Raw genomic sequence first — 6,000 nt, 5'->3', positions numbered from 1 at the left:
GGTATGAAATCCCCGAACGTTTTTTTCATTTTTTTGATAAATGTCTTTGATGACGTCATATCCGGCTTTTTGTGAAAGTTGAGGCGGCACTGTCACGCCCTCATTTTTCAACCAAATTGGTTGAAATTTTGGTCAAGTAATCTTCGACGAAGCCCGGGGTTCGGTATTGCATTTCAGCTTGGTGGCTTAAAAATTAATTAATGACTTTGGTCATTAAAAATCTGAAAATTGTAAAAAAAAATAAAAATTTATAAAACGATCCAAATTTACGTTTATCTTATTCTCCATCATTTGCTGATTCCAAAAACATATAAATATGTTATATTCGGATTAAAAACAAGCTCTGAAAATTAAATATATAAAAATTATTATCAAAATTAAATTGTCCAAATCAATTTAAAAACACTTTCATCTTATTCCTTGTCGGTTCCTGATTCCAAAAACATATAGATATGATATGTTTGGATTAAAAACACGCTCAGAAAGTTAAAACAAAGAGAGGTACAGAAAAGCGTGCTATCCTTCTTAGCGCAACTACTACCCCGCTCTTAATAATAATAATAATAACGATTACTTATATAGCGCGTAAACCTCGTGGTGACGAGCCCAGAGCGCTTTACACTTACACAATCATAATACAAACAAGGAAAGAGAACTAAATCCGAATAAATTCAAACATGGTCACACACATCCACACACGCATGCACACACACACGCACACACACACACACACACACACACACACACACACACGCGCGCACACACTCACACACAATCTTTCTTTCGTCATTGTCAATGTTCAGGTAACCCGCAATGTCATTCCATGTACGCATACGTTATTCTAGTACAACACACACAGGCACATACACATCCTCATGAACGCCACACTTTAGTATATAATACACGTGGCAGCGCCGATGACTCACCGATCATGGGATCTCCTTCAGAGGTCTAACTTAAACATGTGTGTTTTGAGGGCTGTTCTAAAGGCAGATGGTGACTGGGAATCCCTAATGCTCCGGGGGATTTTCTCCCAGACAAGAGGTCCCTGGTACTTGAAGGATCTCTCAAATCCATAGTTAGTTGATTTTCTGTTTCTTTTTGGTTTACTAAGTACATTGGTATCTGTTGCAGAGCGAAGAGAGGAGAGGTTTGAATATTTTGATAACATCTCAGAGAGATAAGCAGGTCCTGTACCATGAAAGAAAGAGAAACAAATGCATGCAATTTTGTATTGAATACGACTTCTTACAGGCAGCCAGTGAAGGGATCTCAAAACAGGTGTGATGTGGTGTCTTTTAGGGGTCTTTGTGATTAATCTAGCGGAGTTGTTCTGTACTTTCTGCAGTTTTTCAATGAGATAGTCAAATGAACCAGAAAGAAGGGCATTTCCGTAATCTAGCCTTGAAAGAACGAGAGAGCAAATGAGGGTTTTTGTAGCATCGGAAGAAAGGCAGTGGCGGATGGAGCTAATTTTTCTCAGTTCATAGTAGGCATTTCTACAGACAGTGGAGACTTGTTGTTTGAAGCAGAGAGTTTCGTCGAAGATGACACCGAGGTTTCGTACTTGAGAAGCCAACTGAATATCAGTTCCAGCTATAGAGATTTGGGCAGGAAGGGATGGTTCTTTTTTAAGAGAAGGGGGTACAACTAGCATGATCTCGGTCTTGTCGTCATTAAGTTTCAATTTATTTTCGGTCATCCACAATTTCAAGTCAGAGATGCAGTTCTTAGTTGTCTCGATTGTGTTGGGGAGGTCAGTAATAGGGCCAGATTTTTGTAACTGAGTGTCATCAGCAAAGCTTTCATAGGAAACAGAGTGGCGAGAGATGACATTAGATATTGGTTTCGTGTACATGATGAATAGCACCGGGCCAAGTACAGATCCTTGGGGGACACCGAAAGTCAACGGGGATGGAGCAGATTGGAAGCCGTCAATGGAGACTATCTGAGAGCGGTCTGTGAGGTAGGACTTAAACCAAGCTAAGGCAGTGTGGCAAATACCAAAAGAATTGTGAAGTCTTGTCAGGAGAACGGAGTGGTCAATAGTGTCAAATGCTGCCGAGAGATCTAATAGAGAAAGGACAGACACATGCTTTTGATCGAGAGCTAAGAGAAGGTCATTTGCAACTTTGATGAGAGCGGTTTCTGTTGAGTGGCCAGCCCTATACGCGGACTGATGGGGGTCGAGGAGCTTGTTCTGGGTGAGGTGCCCAATGATCTGAGAGAGAACTATCTTTTCAAGTAATTTCGAGAAAAAAGGAAGATTTGAGACGGGTCTGAAGTTTTTTAGGCAGTTAGGGTCTAGGGAAGGTTTTTTAAGCAGAGGGCGGACTACCGCCGATTTGTATACAGATGGGAAGATCCCGGTGGCCAGCGAGTCATTGACGATACCGGTAATGCATGGAACTAGCGCATCAATACACTGGTTGAGAATGCACGAGGGCAATGGGTCAAGCTCACATGTCTTACGGTTGGATTCAGCAATTTTTTCTCTGACAAAACATTCTGACACATGGTGAAAACCCGAGAAAGATGTTCCTGAGAATTTTTTCTCTGTGAATTTGCTGGTGGTAGAGGTTAGCTGAGAGTCAAGTTCTTCTCGTATTGTCTGTACTTTAATTCTAAAGTAATCGGAAAATTCACAGGGTAGACGACTTGGAGTGTATATGGTCGGGAGAGGGCAGTTTTTCTCTTTACCAAGCAGACTATTTGTGACAGAATACAGCTGTTTCATAGTCTTAGCTGCGAGTACCTGGGCTGAGTTATATGCAGTTTTGGCAGCTTCAACAAAGCGATTAACCTGGTGTTTAGCTCTGTTAAAAATCTCTGTGTCGATGTACGTGCTCGACGGTCGCAGCATGCGGCGTTCAGCTCTGCGTCGCTCCTGCTTCAGTGGCCGCAGCTCATCAGCGACAGCGCTATACCATTCACATGCCATTTCACTGCCTTTGCCATGAGCGGTGGACTGACGATGCTACGAGTATACGGTCTTGCTGAAAAATTACATTGCGTTCACTTTCATTCTGTGAGTTCCACAGCTACTTGACTAAATATTTTTTTTTTTTTTTTTTTTTTTTTTTTTTTTTTTTTTTTTTTCTTTTCTTTTTTTATAAGCAAAAGTTTCTTTCATTATGAAAGCAATGCAGGTCGAAAAAAACGAACATTCAACTTACAAGATAACCAGATGCTAGCGAACCAAAACAAAAACACGAGTACCCTCCCCTTGCATCGTTAGCAGACGACTTTTGAGAATCTGTCGGTAGTGTGTTTTGGTGTGCGCCTTCAGCTATCAAACATCGGCTGTTTCACGTGTTTTGCGAGCAAGTCTACTCTTTTGCCTGGCTCTGCAGTAAGTCCACATATTTTTCCGTAATCCAGTCATATTCCTTCAAAATGCAATCAATCGGCGGTGACAGACGTGTCGGTCGCGTTTTCCTCTCAACCATACCAGTTTAAGTTCATCCATGCAAACACACTCGCAAAACAGTTTATCACGTAGATACATTTCAAATAGGGAGCAAATGGTTAAATCTAAACCTACATATTTGTTCCCTAAGATTTGCTTCTCTGTCAATAAGCCTAATTACACACGTTCGAGAAAAACAACGTGGAATCAATTCTGAATCGAGTAAGCCAAATGGGTCCCAAACCCGTTTCGCCCGTTCTGCCGACCTGAAACGCAAAACAAAAGAATTGTGCGCTTCAACTAAATTAATTTCTATTCGACTTCATTACTTTCTTGCAACTTATGAACCTTTTTTTTTTTTTTTCTTTTTTTTTTTCTTTTTCTTTTTTTTTTTTTTTTTTTTTTTTTTTTTTTTTTTTTTTTTTTTTTTTGACCTCAGTTGCATGCAAGGTTGCTTCAACCCATCTTTTTTGCCTCTTTTGTCTTTTTTTCTTCTTTTTTTTCTTTTTTTTCTTTCTTTTTGGGCGGTGAGCATATCCTTCTTCATTGGTCTTTTCTTCTTTTTTTTTCAATGAAATTTTAATTTTGTTTTCTTTTGCATTACAGGTTACATTTCCATTAAATTACTTTTTAATTCAACAGCAATCTAGCTAAGGACAATGGGGATACACCTTTCGTAGCGCAAGTTCTTGTTGAAATACAATTTCCAATGGAATAGGCGATTTAGTTTTCTTAACTTTGCTAATGCACATTTTTGCTATCAATAAAACATGGTTAATTAACGCTGATTCCTGACATTTTTCGATTCCGAATAATACATCTGTAATAGACAATAAGAAAGCCCGACCTGTCAGACTGTTCAACATTTTTTCAATATAAGTCCAAAACCTTCTAATTCGGGGACACTCATAGAAAAAGTGTTCCATGACATCCAAAATATGTGGGCACTCGTTACAGTTTTTTGTTTGACTAAATATTGTATTTTCGCCTTACGCGACTTGTTTTTTTTTATGTCTAATCATCGCATTCTGAAGAAGTCATTGTCTTGTTTGGAACTGTGAGATTGTTTTGTGTTTCTGGGTTGGTTGTTTTTTTACACACACACACACACACACAAACACACTCACATACACACACACACACACACACACACACACACGCGCGCGCGCGCGCACACACACTCACACACACACATTCACACACTCACAAACACACACACACACACACACACACACACACACACACACACACACTGCGCATAAAAGGCGCGTGCACACTAGCAGAGAGAGAGAGAGAGAGAGAGAGAGAGAGAGAGAGAGAGAGAGAGAGAGAGAGAGAGAGAGAGAGAGAGAGAGAGAGAGAGAGAGAGAGAGAATCAGTCTTTGAACGACATAGAGCATCGATCCAAAAGCTAACAGTGGCCGCCTTACTGTCTGACTGGTTCATTTATTCTGATTTTTTTTCCCTCAATCACCAGCAACTTCAAAGTTTGATCGGATCTTCATCAGATTTACCCCCAAGACACCTCTACCTTGCCTCCCCCAAACCTTTTCATCGGTGAGCAATTCAAGATTGACAGTTCCACCCTCCACTTCCCACCCCTTTTCCTCTTTCCCGCAGAGGCAAGTTTTTGTGTTGGCCGAACATGCAAATAATTTACAAAGCCCTGCAGCATTGCAAACACGTCGCAAACTGGCCTTGCAAGTTCCGAGAGGTGGTAAGAGGTGCAGAACAAACTGATGTGAAATCCATTAAATCCGTTTTCGCACTTTTTTGAGTGCGTGTTTCCATCCCGAATTTCAAGTTAAAACTGAATGTCCAAACAATAAGAACAATATGCTTTTGACAATACCACACAGCGCTGATTGTCTGTGTTACAGAATAAATGTACAACACATGCATTTTCTATGGCAAGGAGAAAGCAACCTTCGATGAAGGTGAAAATGAAAGATTTTGCAAATATGGTTTTATCCAGAAACCTGGGAAACTGTCAGATATATGTTTGTTTGTTACATTTAGTCAAGTTTTGACTAAATGTTTTAACATAGAGGGGGAATCGAGACGAGGGTCGTGGTGTATGTGTGTCTGTGTGTGTGTGTGCGTGTGTGTGTGTAGAGCGATTGAGAGTAAACTACTGGACCGATCTTTATGAAATTTGACATGAGAGTTTCTGGGTATGATATCCCCGGACGTTTTTTTCATTTTTTCGATAAATGTCTTTGATGATGTCATATCCGGATTTTTTGTAAAAGTTGAGGCGGCACTGTCACACCCTCATTTTTGAGTCACTTGAGAAAAAGTGACTCTATGTAATCGGTCAGTGTTAGTCTGTCCGGCCGGCCGTCCGGCCGGCCGGCCGTCCGGCCGGCCGTCCGGCCGGCCGTCCGTAGACACCACCTTAACGTTGGACTTTTCTCGGAAACTATCAAAGCGATCGGGCTCATATTTTGTTTAGTCATGACCTCCAATGACCTCTACACTTTAACGATGGTTTCGTTGACCTTTGACCTTTTTCAAGGTCACAGGTCAGCGTCAAAGGAAAAATTAGACATTTTATATCTTTGACAAAGTTCATCGGATGTGATTGAAAC

Source organism: Littorina saxatilis, linkage group LG2 (assembly GCF_037325665.1).
Source record: "Littorina saxatilis isolate snail1 linkage group LG2, US_GU_Lsax_2.0, whole genome shotgun sequence".
NCBI lineage: Eukaryota > Metazoa > Mollusca > Gastropoda > Littorinimorpha > Littorinidae > Littorina > Littorina saxatilis.
Note: the sequence above shows the minus strand (reverse complement) of the source record.